The sequence below is a fragment of the Ochotona princeps genome, chromosome 15, assembly GCF_030435755.1.
Source record: "Ochotona princeps isolate mOchPri1 chromosome 15, mOchPri1.hap1, whole genome shotgun sequence".
Classification (NCBI taxonomy): Eukaryota; Metazoa; Chordata; class Mammalia; order Lagomorpha; family Ochotonidae; genus Ochotona; species Ochotona princeps.
Window position 1 is genome coordinate 49920908 of NC_080846.1, and position 17010 is coordinate 49937917.

Sequence of the window (17010 nt, forward strand, 5' to 3'; positions counted from 1 at the left end):
GCTGATCAGAAACCAGGAGCCTGGGCCCCGCGGTGTGGCCTAGCGGCTGAAGTCCTCGCCTTAAAAGCCCCGGGATCCCATATGGGCGCCGGTTCTAATCCCAGCAGCTCCACTTCCCATCCAGCTCCCTGCTTGTGGCCTGGGAAAGCAGTCGAGGACGGCCCAAAGCTTTAGGACCCTGCACCTGCGTGGGAGACCTGGAAGAGGTTCCTGGTTCCTGGCATCGGATTGGTGCGTATCGGCCTGTTGTGGCTCACTTGGGGAGTGAAACATCGGATGGAAGATCTCCCTCTCTGTCTCTCCTCCTCTCTGTATATCCGGCTTTCCAATAATAATAAAAAATCTTAAAAAAAAAAAAAAAAAAAAAGAAATCAGGAGCCTGGAGCCTCCTCTGGGTCTCATACATGGGTATAGGGTCCCAAGGTTTTGGCCCATCCTCCACTGCTTTCTTAGGCCACAGGCAGGGAGTTGGATGGGAAGTGGAGCAGCCAGGATATGAACTGTTGGTGCCCATATGGGATCCCGGTGCATACAAGGTGAGGACTTTAGCCACTAGGCTAAAACGCTGAACCCAAGATATTTCTGTCTTTCTCCTCCTCTCTGTATATCTGCCTTTCCAATTAAAATAAATATTTATATATTTAAAGAAAATGACTTCAAAGGAATGATGCTAATGTCAGGTTTGAAGCTAGGTCTCTTGTCTTGAAGTAGAGTGCTCTTTCTCCTCAGCAGCTGACAATATCAGGGTGCACAGAGAGGTGGCGGACAGGCAAGGAGGCAACCTGTGTTCACAGATGTCACATAAGGGCTGTGTGGGACCAGCACAGCCTTGTGTGGCTTCCCTGAATCGTTCACTCCATCCATGGACGTGAGGGTTTTCTGGGCTCCATGCTCCTGGCCCAGGTGCAGACAGAGCCACTGCTGAGCACGGCCCCGTCTTTCCAAGTGTGCAAGGAGTATGTGCTCAGAGATGGCAGGACTGGCAGCTGGAGGGGACGGGAATGAGTGAGGTGGGGCCTGCAGGAGAAAGTGAAGGGTGTTGTAGCTATCTAGCAACAGGGAGGCAGAGGGCGGCACAGGTGGCCACAGGGCGTGGGTGGAGATTGGAAGGAAGTAGGGGACATTAGAGGATGTTGGGCAGTTTCGTGTAGCTGAGGCATGGGCTGTTGTGCCTGGCACTGGCAGCATGTGGGAACTTGGGTTACAGAAGTTGGCAGAACATAATGTGTGTTTGGGGAGAGCGTGAGCCTTCTTGCAGAACAGTAAACAGAGGCCGGCACTGTGGGGAGGCATGTGAAACCCCTGCTTGAAACCACCATTTCATACAGGCACCGGTTCAAATCCCGGCTGCTCCCCACTCCCCGCTAAGACATCTGGAAAAGCAGTGGAAGATGACCCGAGTCCTTGCGGGGCCCCCCCCCGCACCCATGTGGATGGAGTTCCTGGATCCTGGCTTGGATCTGGTCTGGGTCTGGCTGTTCGGCGCAAAGTACCCAAATAATGATAAATCTTTTTCTGCTATTTTGAATGAATCATTTTGTTTGTTGAACATGAACCATAGAAGCTTTCTCCTGCATGCCTGGGGAGTCCAGAGTTTTAAGCCTTTGGCCATGATCAGACCTGTTTTTAGCACGGTGACTGAGCAGTGGCGACCAGCACCTGGGAGCCCATGCCCCTGGCTAGAGCAGAAAGTCTCCTGGACGGCAGGGAAAAGTGAGCATGCCCAGGAGGCAATGGTGGAATCCCACAAGGGTCGGGGCGGCGGAACTGGGGTTTCAGGCTGGGTCCAGACAGTGAGAAGCAGAGCCCAGGAGGTGGCGCGAACGGCGAGGTGGGCAGCGCAGCTGCGCGCCCGCGGCTGCTCTAAGGGGAGCGTGAGATCCCGCCTGCGCCGGGGGACGCGAGCCGCCGCCGCCGCCTCCGGGGCGCGCAGACACCGAGCCGCTCGCCCGCCCGCTACGAATTTATGGCCCGAAACCGAATGCAGCTGTGCGCAGCTGGAGATGCAAATCTATGCAAATGAGCGCAGCGCGGGACTAGGACAGAACCCAAGGGTGGGGGAAGGGGCGCAGTATTCTTGCTACTGCCCTCCTTCTTCCGCCCCACCAAAGAGTTCAGGGGGTGGGGTACATCTGTCCGGCCCGGACAGCTTAACGGACAAGCGTGGGGTCCCCTCCCTGTTCCCCATGGCGTTCCTCCACCCCGCGCAAGGTGCAGGCAGACGCAGGGGTCCCTTCCCTGTTCCCCATGGCGTTCCTCCACCCCGTGCAAGGTGCAGGCAGACGCAGGGGTCCCCTCCCTGTTCCCCAGGGCGTTCCTCCACCCCGTGCAAGGTGCAGGCAGACGCAGGGGTCCCCTCCCTGTTCCCCATGGCGTTCCTCCACCCCGTGCAAGGTGCAGGCAGACGCAGGGGTCCCCTCCCTGTTCCCCAGGACGTTCCTCCACCCCGCGGCAGACGCAAGGTGCTGAGAACAGCTGAGCTCCCCTGTTTGTTGGGCAGGGAGCAGCCGGGGTACCTCACAACCACCCCAACCTCAAGGAACTCTCCTGCCTTCTTCCATTCCTTCATCACCATCCGGTCTCCTGTCTCTCTCATCGAAAGTCCTTCCCATAGTCTAACCACAAGTCACACTTGCTCCTACTCCCTTTCCATTGTGGTGCAGTGGGAAGACCCATTCGGAAGTATCAACCGTTGGGCTTTGAGGGTGCGGAAGGGGAAAGGTCGCTGGGCACTGTTGGCCGCCAAGGTCCTCACAGGGTGTCCATCTCCCGTCCAGGCGAGAGCCGGAAGGGCGTGGGGGATGCAGGCAGTCCCGCCGCAGGCTCCCGCCGGATTCCGATCTCCGCTCTGCCCGCAATGGCCACCAGGGGTCTGCCTTGCGCTAGGAATGAGAAATCTGGCGCGCCCCGCGGAGAGGCCCCGCGGGGAGGCTGGGGCCGGGGGCCGCATTATCCTCGCTGGGCCCTCAGGGGTCGACCCGCACAGCGTGGCCACCCTTCAGCTCGCTTCCTCCCAAGCTCCAGACCGGGCAATTGTGTTCCTGGGTACCCGCCTCCCCAACTCCTTCCTGTAAGCCTACGAGCTTGATGGAGGGCCGGGCACAGGGATGAAAGAGTAGCTGGTGGGGGGACACCCCAACTGGACTCTCGCTGAAGTCCCTCCGCCCCACAAGGCCTGGAAGGATGGGTGGATTCCAGACCCCCAAATTGGTTCAGCTTCCTCCTGGGGAAACTGAGTCCCAAGAACTTGGGTGTTGAGGCAAGCCCCGTCAGAACCGGTGTGCGAGCGTGGAAAGGGGGCTGGAGCTAGAGAAATCTGACAAGGTCAGGCCAGATACCCACTATCCCCCCCCCCCCCCGGAGGACAGACCTTGGTAGGTCTAGCTGAAGCTGCAGCAGGAGAGATGGTGGCCAGACATCAGGAGGGACTTCCCCCCTGGAGTCAGACTTTCCAAGTGGAAGCCCTTCAGGGGAAGAGGGGACAGCACAGACGCAATGCTGAGACCCAGTGGTTGTGAACTTGGGTGGCAGGGGCTGCCCTCCACCCACCACCGTGGAAGCCTGCGTGGTGGAGGGAAGGAGATTGAGGTGTGAGAGGAATCTTGCCAGGTGCTTTGAGCTCTGACCAAGGCCGCTTGGGTGGCCTGGTGAGCACCCTGGGCCCTGAAACCTGCAGAGAGGGACTCCCTCCACAGCAGAGGGGGGATGGTAGGGGGCAGCGAGTAGGCTGGGGCTTTTCGTTCCTGCCAGCCTCCCCGGGTGCGCTCCTGGAAAGCACACCTAAGGGGCAGCTAGACAGACCCCTTCTGGTTGCCTGGCCTGCTCTCACCAGCTGCCTGGGAGTGCCAGGGGTGGTGGTGGGGCTGCACCTTGAAGAGCCACACGTGGCTTTGGGATGGAGAAAGGCCGGGGTGTCAGGCTTGCATCAACTAGCCACGCAACCCTGGTTTGCAGCCCCTATTTCCACATCTGTGAAATGGGTGGGCACTCTTGTCTTGTTGGCAATTCAAGCCCTTTCAAAGGGCTGCCCAAAGCAATGGCAGGAAGAGCATTTAGATTTTTTTTGATACTTTTTTTTTTAAGTTTTTCAGATTTATTTTTTTTATTGGAAAATCACATACAGAGAGAACAAGATTTAGAAAGTTCTTCCATCTGCTGATTCACTCCCCAAATGGCTCCAATGGTCAGAGCTGAGCTGATTTGAAGCCAGGAGCCAGGAGCTTCCTCCGGGTTTGCCATGTGGGTGCAGGGTCCCAAGGCTTTTGGGCCGTCCTCCACTGCTTTCCCAGGCCACAAGCAGGGAGCTGGATGGGAAGTGGAGCAGCCAGGATACAAACCGACGCCCATATGGGATCCTGGTAGCTGCAAGGCAAGTATTTACCCACTAGGTTACCGCACCGGCCCTTTTTTCTACCTTTAAGCATTTATTTTTTTGCAAATATGAGCCACAGGAGTCTGAACCATGCAGACGCCAACACGTGTGTAAGTACAGCAAATGCCCCAGCGTTCATGTGCGTGGAAAGCTCTTGTCGGGGCGAGGTACACGTGCCTGCAAAAGAGAGCATCCAAGAACCGGCTGGCCTAGACCCAGGGCCCAAATTTCCTGGGATATTCTGGGTGCATCCCAGCAGCCCCGGGGTGGCGGGGTGGAGTTGGCCGAAGGTTTCCTGTCCGCAGCGCCAGGGCCTCGCCGGGGTGCAGCCCGCTTCCCGTGCGCCCTCTCCTGGACACAACGGGCACAGCCGCGCCGCCCCTCCTGGTGGGCACCGAATGGGCGGGTTTCTGCTCCACCTCCCCTCGGCTCAGGTCCTTCCTGCCACGCCTCCTTCTGCTGAAACCTCAAGGCCGACCCCCCAGCCAGGCCTGGCTCTAATCTCCCACCCCTTAGAAGTGTGAGTGGATCAAAGTACTGGCTTTCCTGCATGGCAATCCAGCAGCCTCCGGCTTTGGGTAGCTTGAAATCCAGCTGGCCTGCTCCCAGTGCCTGGCCACCGTCTGATCCCAGCCTGGCCGTGCTTCCGGCTCGCCCAGCCTGGGTGTATTTCAACCTTCTTTCTTCTTTTACTTTGTATTTCTTTTTCTTTGTCTTTCTTCTTTTTCTATGTGTTTTGTTTTGGAAAGGCAGAGAGAGCGAGAGAGAGAATCTTCTATCTGCTGTCTTCTTTCCAAATGCCATCTCCAGCTGAGATAGGGTCAGGGTGAAACCGGTAGCCAGGGGTACCACCAGGCTGGCAGAGACCTAAGTACTTGAGCCATCACCTGCTGCCCCCTGGGGTGTGTTCCAGCAGCGAGCTCCAGCTTGCTCTCTGATGTGGGGTGTAGGTGTTACAGGCAACGTCTTAGCTCCCTGCAAAATGCCTGTCCCCTAGGTGCCATAGTCATCTTTTAAAACACAAATTAGTGCAGGTCACTCTCTTTTGGCCTGCTGTAGCTCTCTGTTGCCTAGGAGAAAAAAGCCCATCTCCACACTGTAGGATTCAGTCAAGCTGTAGTCATCATTGCCTCCCTACAGTTCTCCAACTGCGCGCTGCTTTCTCAAGCTTTGATACACGGTTTTGATCTTTTGCAACACATTCTTTTTTAAAAAAAAGGTTTATTTATTTATTTATTTTCATTGGAAAGTCAGATATACAGAGAGGAGGAGAGACAGAAAGGAAGATCTCCCATCTGCTGGTTTGCTCCCCAAATAGCTACAATGCCTGGAGCTGAGCTGATCCAAAGCGAGGAGATAGGAGCTTCTTCTGAGGGTCTTCCGTGTGGGTGCAGGGTCCCAAAGCTTTGGGCCGTCCTCGACTGCTTTCCCAGGCCACAAGCAGGGAGCTGGATGGGAAGTGGAGCTGCCGGGATTAGAACTGGTGCTCATATGGGATCACGGAGTGCATGCAAGGTGAAGACTTTGGCCACTAGGCTATTGTGCCAGGCTCTGACACATTCTTATTCATTGCTCAAAACTCAGTTCAAATGTTCCATTTGGATTTTTTTTTCCCCTCCTCTGACCTCATCTTCCCCTAGGAAAGTGGGACTTCATAAACACTTTGGTTTTATTTATTTATTTATTTATTTAGGCTGTTATTTGAAAGGCTGAGTGATGTGGGGAGAGAGAAAAAGAACAAGAAAGAGAGAGGGCTCGGCGTGGTCGCCTAGCGGCCAAAGTCCTCGTCCTGAATGCGCTCTGGGATCCCATATGGGCGCCGGTTCTAATCCCGGAGGCCGTACTTCCCATCCAACTCCCTGCTTGTGGCCTGGGAAAGCAGGAGAGGATGGCCCAAAGCCTTGAGACCCTGCAACCACATGGAAGACTCTCAGAAGAAGCTCCTATCTCCTCGCTTTGGATCAGCTCAGCTCCAGGCATTGTAGCTATTTGGGGAGCAAACCAGCAGATGGGAGACCTTTCTCTCTGTCTTTCCTCCTCTCTGTATATCTGACTTTCCAAAAAAAGATGAATCTTAAAAAGAAAGAGAGAGCGAGAGAGAGACATTTCACCCACTGGTTCACTTCCCAAGTTCTGCGATAGTCTGGAGCTCCAGGTCTCCCACAGGGACAGCAGAGGCCCAGTGTTTGATTCATCTTTGGCTGCCTTCCAGGTGCATTATCAGGGAGCTGCATGTGAAGCAGAATAGGCAGGAACTCAAACCAGCTCCCTGCTATGGGATGCCAGTGTCGTGAGCAGCAGCTTAACCCACTGTGCCACAACACTGGTCCCCCTCACTTGTATTCCTAAAGTACTTACGCCACAGCATACTTTCTTACAAGTCTGTTCCCAAACTCCAAACCCTCTCCTTTCAACTAGAACTCATGCTTCCCTGGTGCCTTGTCATCCTGACATAGACTGGAAGCCAACATAGGTGCACTCACTCACATACCAACTCCCTGGGACTTTAGCTCCGGGCATGGGGAAGCAGGTCTTAGGGCTACCCCTGGGTCTAGAAGGTGGCAGGGATGCTGCTGTCCACCCACAGGCCAGCTGGGCAGCTGCTTCCCACCTGCTCAGCTCCACTTCTGCCATCTGCGCCCCCTGCCACCCATGGGTGGGTGGATGCTCCAGACCCTCTTGGTTCTGGGGCCCCAAATCCAAGATCAGTGTAGAGTTCAGTTCTCAGGAAGCAGGTGATGGTGCTAGGAGGAGGACTCCCCACCCATCCCCACACCAGGCCTACCCGCCCCCAGTCCTTGCTCCTTTAGCCTGGGGCTTTGGGACAAAACACCATAAATTTGAAAGACAAGAGGTGAGACAAAGATCATTTGTAGAAAATGGCCTCATTAGTCACTGGCCAGAGGAGACACATCCCAGAATCCCCCCAAACCCTTGCTCCCGGTGCTGTCAGTTCCAGCACACCCACTAGAAGTCCCTGGCTAGCTCCTGCTGGGCCTGACCTTGCCTCTGGCCACTCAGCCTGGTACCTTCCAGTGTGCGTCTTCAGCGAGTCCTCAGGGTCCTTCTGTTACTTGGGGATGGGGTTGAGGTGGGACTGGTTGCAGGAGCCCCCACTGCCTGCCCCATATTAATTGGTCACTTGTCTCAGAGATCCTGGGGAGAGGGAAGGGAGATTCCCAAACTTTTAGGTGCAGAGTTCTGGGCTGGGGATGAGCAGATAAATAATAGCTCTCCAGATTAATTAATTATTTTATTAGCCTGAGTAATTATTAACCAGGCCATTAATCACCCAGCTGTGCTCTATGAATAGTAATTATGTGGGGGGGGACAGTGGGGGAGAGGGTTTTCGCTAGGAGGCCTGGAAGTGTATGCCCTTTCTCCTCCTCTTAGGAAGATTCTGGAAGATTCGTGGGCCTCATGCTTAGAAGTTAGGACCAGCGTGCCATGTCAGCTTCCCTGCTCCTTCCCAACTTTGAGAACTCACAGGGGTGTGGAATGCAGAGTGGGAGGCGGGCATGTGGAGTCTGGGTGTGGCTGTGAACATGCAGGAGTCGGGGTGGGAGAGGGTGGGTCCAGGGGGCCAGCGCCCAGCTAGCTCCCAGCAGGTATGCAGGGTGCCGGGCACCACCACCCACCCCAACTTGAGCAGGCATTGGTATGTGAGCCATAGTGAGAGTTTAAAAAATTGCTACTATTTAATGTTTTTAATTTAACTACTATCCATTTGAAAAAACAGAGATAGCCAGATACAGGTCTCCCATTGGCTGGTTAAGGCCAAAGCAAGGAGCTGATGCCTGAATGTTTCCTGGGTGGCAGCAACACAACACGTAACTCATCACCTGCTGCCCTCTGGCTATGGATTTCCTTCCTTCCTTTTTCTTTCTTTCTCTCCTTTCAATGTTTTATATATATATAATTTATATAAAGCCAGGAACCAGGAGCTTCTTCTAGGTCTTCTACGTGGGTGCACTAGGGCCATCCCCTGCGGCTTTCCTAAGACATTAGCAGGGAGCTGGGTGTGGGGAAGTGGAGCAGCCCATAATTTAACTTCCACACCAAGACTGAGATTGACTCAAAAATTTGCCTTTGAACTTGATGCATTGGGGACAGTGAAGATATGAACAGTGAAGGTATGAACAGGAAAACTAGAACAGAGGAGGGGGCAGGGCGACGTGAGGCCGCGGAAGGGGGAGGCGCGAGAAAGGAGGGTGGTGGCAGGCTGATCCCTCCCCTGTGGGCTCGGAGCACTGCCGGGCTGGGTGGCCACGGGTGCCCGCCTGTGCCCTCTCGCCGTGCCGCCCAGCCTTCTTTCTCTTGCAGGATGTGCAATGGTCTTCAACTGCTAAAAGTTTCCCCTTGGGATATCCTGGGAGAGACTGTGGACTGGGGTGGGGGTGGGGGGAAGATGATGCAAGGATAAAAAGTTTGTGAAGTAGTGACACATTACACTTGTCCTTGACTCCTGCAAGTCATCTTGGAGTTTCACTGCCATCCCTCCTGCTGTTGGGAGAGCTCGTCCTGCGCCTCCCTCACCCTGCCCCGCCCCACCCCAGCTTTCCAGGGCTCTCTGGTGGAGGGGATCCTGCAAGCCTGGCATTCTCCATCCCAGGGCCCTGTGCTGTGTGCCTGCTCCCTGCTCTGTTTATGGGGAATATCACTCTTTATTTACAATGGGTCCTCCTTTGTTTATGACCTGCTTGGGGTCAGTTTCGCTTCTGTGTCTCCAGTTCCTCTCTCCCAGGCACTGTTTGTTTATTCCTCCCCCTCCCTTGGGGCATCCTCTGGGCAGGCCCCCCGGGTCTGAAGGCCTGGACCTTGTGTGTGTGTGTGTGTGGGGGGTTCCGGGGAGGTAGCTGAAGATGGGGCTGTAGCAGAGCAGCAGCAAGCTCCAGGGTGCAGGCAGGAATACCTGGGAAGGGGGATGAAGAGCAGGCCTCCACCTGTTGGCGGCCCCAGGCCCAGGAGGGCCTGTCCGCTGGGCAGCCCTGTTCAGTGTATCCTCACGGCAGAGCGCCTGGGGGAGAGGGCGGGGGTCAGCAACAGGGGCAGCTCTTGACAGGACGGGCCAGGCCTGAGATAAACACTAAACCCCAGGCCCGGAACCCAGTCTCCTGTTTGGAATTCTCAGCGGGGTGGGGAGGATGGTGGTTAGAGCAGAGCAGGCAGCAGCTGGTGGGAAAGGGTGTGTGTGTCAGGATGGAGGGAACAGCTAGGTACTGGGGGGGTCTGCGGGTGCATCGCCCGGTAGCCTGTGACATTGCACAAGGACTTGAGTCTGCTAGATGTGGAACAATGTCTAACAACTTGAGGTGGACTTGGGGTCTCTGGCCGCCGTCCCTGGTGCCTAAGGGTATGGCCCCTGCCACACCTCTGATCACCAGTCCGGACTCCGTCTCATGGCCAGTTCTACCGCTGATCCAACTTGCACCCACTTTGGGGGGCTGCTGGGACTGGGGAGGGAGGAAAGTGGGAGTGCTGGGTTCCAGGCCCCTCTCTCAGTCTCGCCAGGCCTTGAACCTTATCTAGAGGTGGCTCAGGGGACTCAGCTGGGCCTGGCTCTTTATCTTCCCTTAAGATTCAGTTATCTGTGCCGACCCCCTTCTCCACTGTGGATGTGTGTATTGGGTGGAGCAGCGGGGCATCATGCACCCATCCTGGAATCTTGGAGGGAGCCGTTTCTAGGGGCATCCTAGACATTGCACTGCTCCTCCTCCACTCCGTCCTTCTCGGCCTTGGATAGCCCTGGAGAGGGCGGCGGCCACTGTTTTCCCAGGCCCCCTTGCTGGGGCTGGGGGTGGGGTGGGTGAGTGTGGACCCTTGTAACTCAAGTTCTTTGCACACACACACCCCATTCCTCTCCCCTCCACTGCCCTCTGCCCTCCCTTGCCCCATGCTCAGACATTCTGGCCCCCTGACTCTCCCACTCGTGAACCTTCCCTGTTGCCCTTGGTTCTTGGCTGGATCCCACAGCGCGTTTCTCAGCCGCTTGGAGCTGGGGGAAGAGAACTGGCCATCTCGGCCCCGCAAGGCCTCGAGTTTCTACGCTACAGTAGTTCCGCCCGCGGCCAGCAGAGGGCGAGGCGCGGGGCGGCTGGGAATCGGGGTGCGGCCGCCTCGTGCGGAGAGGGGACACCGAGGAAGCCTTGGGGAACGCACCCCGTGTGGAGAGGGGACGCTTAGGGAAGCCTTGGGGAGCGCACCCCGTGTGGAGAAGGGGTGCTGAGGAAGTCTTGGGGAGCGCACCCCGTGTGGAGAGGGGGCGCCGAGGAAGCCTTAGGGAGCGCACCCCATGTGGAGAGGGGGCGCCGAGGAAGCCCTAGGGAGCGCACCCCGTGTGGAGAGGGGGCGCCTAGGGAAGCCTTGGGGAGCTCACCCCGTGTGGAGAGGGGGCGCGCATTAGGGCCGCCAAATGGGGCCGGGGGTGGGGGAACCTCTAGGGCTTCGTTCCGGCTCTCAAGAGCAGCTGATCATTTCAGCCACAGTTGCAAGTGGGCGCTTTTCCTGCCCTCATTCCGCAAGTTCTCAGCAATTCTTCTTGGAATTTCACGGAGGGACACGCTGAGGCTAAGGAAGGTGCCAATCATGTGGCCAAGGTCACGCGGCTGGCAACCGCCAGAGGTGGGATTCCGTGGAGCTTGTGTGAGGTCGCTCAGGCCTTGGGGGAGCTGGAGGGTCCGCCCGCCGCCTCCCACCCCCCATCTGCGCCACACCCCAGGAAGGGGTCTGGTGGCTGGTGGCGGGTGTCCCGGCGGCCTCCTTCCGGCGCCCAGCAGGGTTCAAAGGAGGGGCCCCGGCCCCTGCAAGCCTTGCTCAGCCCGGCCAGATGCCCTGGGGGCCGGAGAATGGGGCGGCCATAAACAGCGTCCGGGCTGGCTGCAGCCAGCCGACCCGGGGGCTGTAAAACCAGCCCGGCCCAGGCTGGAATGTGGACGGATCCTGGAAGGATTTTCCGGCGGGTCTGGCCTGATAGCATCTTTGGGGCCCGCGGGGTCAAAGGGGAACCCGCCAACCTTTCCTCCCTCTGCGCAGCCATCCTGTAGCTCTAGGCTGCCCCATCCCCACCCCATTCTCTCCTTCCAGAAACTTCCAGGGTCCCGTGTCTGTCGCCGGCCTCTCCTCTGCGACGCGCGCGCTGTGTGGCCTCCCCCTCACCCCCATTTGAGCCACCGTGGCCCACGTGGCGCCTCACTTCCCTCAGTTGTGCAATGAGGGTGGGATGGGGCCGACGTCGCTGAGGAGGAGAGGCATTGGGGGCAGTGGCGAGCTGTAAGGACTTTTACAGACAGTCTTTCGCACATTCTAGAAGCCAGCCGCCGGCGGGGCCGACGCTGAGAAGCCCCTCAAGTCCGGCGCGCAGGGCGGTGCCATCCCTCCTCCGGCCAGCAGGGGGCAGCAGACCCCCGGCCTGTGAGGCCTTGGAAGGGCGTGCCCGAGCTCACCTGCAGCCTACACTGGGGTTGGGGTGGGTGAGGTGGAGCCAGGGCCAGGAGAACTCGAGGGATGCTGGGCACAGCAAAGCTGGGTCCTTGTGTGAGTGAGGGGAGGTGGGAAGGAGTGTCCTGCTCTGACATTACCTTGTGGGTGTACAGGGGCCAACGGCTGTTTTAGAATGTGCCAGAATCGCCAGGTCAGCATCTTGGGGTTTCTGGAGGCTGTCCAGTGGTCCCCTTGTCTTCCCACGCGGGGGGCTGAGCTCCAGAGAGGGCAAGTTGCCAGTTCGGTTCTGCTGGTCAGACTCTCAGGCCCCAGAGCAGGTACCTGCTTGCCCTGTTCCCTGTCCCCAACCCCACTTCTGGAAGTGGTATTGCCCTTCCTTTCTCTGGCTCCGGGTCTGTGCCCACCCTCTCCTGGTCCAGCTGAGATTCTGGGTGAGGATTTTACTTTCCTACCATCAGATGTCTGGAAACGGGGCTCTTGTAATATGGGGCGGGTGGGGGCAGGTGTTCAAATCCCGTAACCCTTCAGCTGTTCTAGCTGCTGTCAGTCCACAGTCAAGGGCATCACCCGACCTCACATAGCCAGCAGCTGGGCATACTGTCCACACTGTGTACCAACACCAAGCACTGTGGGTCTCCCCTAGGGGTGCCGCCCTCCGCTCCAGGGAAACACCTGTGACGATTAGGGGAGGCTCACCAAAGGCTGGGCTCCGTGCCAAGCACGCCTGCCATGGTAGCCATAAGAAGGAGGCGGTGCCATCTGAACTCCGAGTAGCTCCATGTTAATCTATGCTCTCACCATGCTCTGGTGCAATGTGCTTGAGCTTAACAAACCATGCGGTTTATGAAAATGCCAGGTTCTGGTCCAGGAGGCTCTGGGCAGAGACTGTGAGCGCCATCTGGGGCTGGCACACGGGTTTGACAGTGAGCATCGGGATGTAGCTTCCCTTCCTGCACAGTGGGCTTTCCCTAGGCCTTGGTACCCTCCCAGCTAGAAGTCAAAGACAACCCCAGGAATCCACTCTACACACACAGACCCCACCCCCCTGTGCCTTAGACCATGGTTAGAAGATCTTGAAGACCTAATGGTCTCCCACTTAACAATAATTAAAAAAACAATAATTAATTATTCATTTGAAAGGCAGAGTGCAACGGAGGGGAAGGGATGAGCCAGAGAAGTTGCATTTGCTGGTTCGCTCCCCAAATGTGCCCAACAGCTGGGGCAGGACTAGGCTGAAGACCACCCCGACACAGCTGGTGCGCACAGCCAGAACCCTGCGGCTGGGGGAAGGTATCCTGATCCCAGCTCCCTGCAGGACCCGGACTGGAGAGAGTGGAGTTTATCCTTGCAGGGTCTCTCTTTCTGGAAATCCCTGCCAATTGGGCGGAGCCATTCCTGACACAGGCTTGCTGGGAGCGGTTCCCTCGTGTGTGGGTGGTGGGCAGGCCCAGGGGGCTAGGGCTCCACTGGGACTTAACAATGCAAAGAGGAGTGGTTGACCAGGGAGTGAGGGGGAGACCTCAGCAGAATCAGATGGAAGAGGCTAGGCTAGGAAGGCCCTAGCTGGGGCTGAGACGGCAACCCAGAGCTGGATGTCCCTCCTGCCAGCTGTCCTCAGGAAATGACTTAGAGTACCAGGAAGGGGTTCCCCCATCCCCTGCCAGCCTTTGGGGTGCAGGTGCTCACTGTGCTGGTCTCTGAAGGTGCCAGGTGGGCACTGAGTGGTGCTTGTGTAAGCCCAGGGTGGGCTGTTTCATCCTCCTGCTGGGCTCCAGGTTGGGGGAGCCTCACGCCAGGGCCCCCCTTCTCTGCTCTGGATGGACGAGGCACTTCCTGTACCTGTCTCCTGTCCCTTTCTCCTCCTGGGTCACTTCCTTCTCAGCCACCACCCCCGTTCCTGATCTCTTAGGAGAGGTGGTCACAGCCCTTCTTCCAGGAAGCGTTCCCCCGCCTCTGTCCCTGGGGGAAGCCCACGGCGAGAAGCGGCTGTGACCATCCCCCTCCCCGCTCCGTACCACCTGTTCTGCCTGCTACCAGCCTCCTTCCTCTGCAGGGTTTCAGAGTTTGGCTGGTTTCTAACAGAAATCTAGAGTAACCCCCAGGGAGCAATCCTCTCCAATTCTAAGCAGGAAGGATTAAGGTGTGACGCGCGTGATGCCTGGGAGAACCAGAGAGCAGGGTTTGGAAATGGGGTATGGGTGGAGAGGGCTCTCAGCTTGTCACCCTCTTCCCCTCCTGGGCCTCCTCTGGCACTGTCCTCTGGCCCCTTCCCCAGAGGGCATGGGCACCTGAGGGCTTTACTGATGCCCTCTCATCCCAGCCGGGTCCATAGTCCCTGCCCTCATCATCCACCCCAACAGGCCTGCATCTCTCCAACATAGGGTCCCAGCATGATCCCAGGGGAGCTGTGTACCTACGTAGGGAAAGCTGGGAGTGTGTAAGGGTGTGGCCACTTGGGTTCCCATGTGCACTGGGTTTTTGTTTTTATATAAAGGTTTATTTTATGTTTTATTGGAAAGGCAGATATACAGAGAGGAGGAGAGACAGAGAGGAAGATCTTCCGTCCTATGATTCACTCCCCAAGCAGCCGCAACAGCTGGAGCTGAGCCAATCTGAAGCCAGGAGCCAGGAGCTTCTTCCAGGTCTCCCAAGTGGGTGCAGGGTCCAAAGTCTTGGGCCGTCCTCGACTGCTTTCCCAGGCCACAGGCAGGGAGCTGGATGGGAAGTGGAGCTGCCGGGATTAGAACTGGTGCCCATATGGGATCCCAGCGCGTGCAAGGCGAAGACCTTAACCACTACGCTATCGCACCAGGCCCGCATTGGGGTTTTGCCTCTGCCCTTGCCCAGGGGACCTGAAAGTGAAGGCCCTTCTGACTTGTCTTCAGCCCCTCCCTCCTGTAGGGGTGGGGAGTCGGGGGTGTCTGTTGGTGATGAGCTTGTGCTTGCAGGAGTCTGAGCAGGTCACAGGTGTTCTGTGGTGCCCATGGGGACATCATAGGCCTCTCGTGCCCACCTTCTGACCCCCACCCTCAGAACAACTCTGCTATTGTTTTGTCACACTGGCCTTGGTTGCCCAGTTGCAACTTTCTGAAAATAGGCCCTGGAGGAAAGATGGGGTGCACTACTTCTAGCCTTCCTTCCCAGTACCGCCAGTTTCTCTCCCTTCCTCTCCCATGAAGTCTGAAGTGCTCACTTATTTTTATTTACTTACTTATTTTAAAAGGCAGATACAGAGAAGGATAGCTCCCGCCCACTGGTTCACTTCCCAGATGCTGACCATAGAGCCAGGAGCCTGGAATTCCGTTCCTTCGAGGTCTCCTACATGCGTGTCAGGGGCCCAAGTATTGGGCTGTCTTGGTTGCCTCCCAGGGCAAGCCCGAGTAGGGTCTGTGGAGCCAGGACTGAAAACCAAGCCCTCGAATGTGTGATATGGACCTTCCAAATAACGCAGGACTGGCTAGGGCAGACCCCTAGTGTGGGGAGGGCAAAGGACCACAGTCCTGATGCCCGCTTCGCCTGCACGAGTACGGAGGCGTCTTGGAAACCCATTCCAAGTTGCTCACCCAGATAGCTTTGGCATTGCGCGGACCACGGCCGCGGCTGCTGATGCATGGCAGGTGAGCAACCCGGTGGGGTGCGTCCGTCGTCCCTTTCAGTGCTCTCCCCGGAGCCGCCCTGGGGCTGGGCCTCGCAGTGCCGCTGGGCACCCGTGGGCACCTGTGCGCACCCCTGCACCAGCCCCGCGCCCCGGGTCCGTGGGGAGCCTAACAGCCTGTCCTGCCCCCGTGTGGCCACAAGGGGGCGCCTGAGCCAGGTGGCTTTTTTCCCCCCCTTCTCGTCCAGAGCTGGAAGAATTCCCAGTAATCCTAGCGCACTGAGCTTTTCTGGAAACGCTGGCCATCCTCCTTGCCAGCTGGGGAGGCCGCCCGAGGGGACGCAGGCTTTACACGTCATAATCCTGTTCCTCCTTCGGACCAGAAAGTTCTCCCGGTTGTCCGCCCTCCATTGCTACTGCTACTAGGAAGAAAGGATGAGACTGAGGAAGCCAGGAAGCCACCTTTCTGTTGGTTTTGCTTGTTTTGACATCACCACTTGTCCCCGCAAGGCCTGAAGTCCTCATTCCTTTCCCTGTCCTCTGATCGTTGGGGCCCAAACTTGGTTCTCCTTTCCCTGCAGGGCACTGGACAGGCAACCTCACAAGATGCAAGCTAGACCTCAGAAAGGACTTCCTGGCAGAGAGGAGCATGCACGACTGGATCTGGGGTGCCTGGTGATGGGGAAGCTTCCCGTTCCTCTGTAGGGTTCTCTGTGACCCAGGGTGCTTTGCTGGCTGGGCGGTGGCTGCAGTGGGGGTGCTGTGGGGGACGCATGCTGGGTGTGGTTGACATCCCACTGTACGTTTCTATGTCCTTGGGCTTCCGGGCTGTGGGGTCTTTCAGAGGAGCCAGAGGGAAGCCCTTGACCCATGCCCTGCACTGTGTGGTGACATTTTGGCACAGGCAAGAATGGGATGACGGGGCTGTAGCCTGGCAGGTCTTCGGATTCTTAAAGCATCATCAATCCAGAAGGCAAACACCACATAGATGCATGAGTGGCTCTTCAGGAGAGGGAGCGGCAGGCAGGACAGCTCTGCCCTGTCCAGGAGGTGGGCAAGACTGGCCCCTGCACCCCAGCTTTTCCTTCAGCCTTCCTTGTAGGAAGAGTCAGCCCTGGCCTGGATACCAGCACTGACCTCCGTGCCCACCTGCCTGCTGGGGCTGTATGAGCTCCTCGGTGCACCCCAGGTTCTCATGCCTGGAGGAGGGGAGATGCGCCCGTTTTCTGGACGGGAAAATAGAGCAGGCATTGGGCTAAGAGCCAAGATCAGGATCTCCACTGAACGTGTTCAAGACTGAAAAGTTGGGGTTTGGGGGCAGGTGCAGGCGCTTAGCCTGGTGGGTAAGACGCCCCAGCCCCACACTACAGTGTCTGTGATCTCAGGCTCAGCTTCTGTCTCTAGCTTCCTGCTAATGTGCACCTTAGGCAGTGTTCATGGCCCTGCAACCACATGGGAGACCCCCAGGGAGTTCCTGTCTCCTGGCTTGCGCTTGGCCGGCTCGGGCCACATAACGGCTATTTGGGAAGTGATCTACAGGAGAGCAATAACTATGTCTATAACACTGCTTTCAAATAAATAAATCTTTTTTTAAAAGACTTAG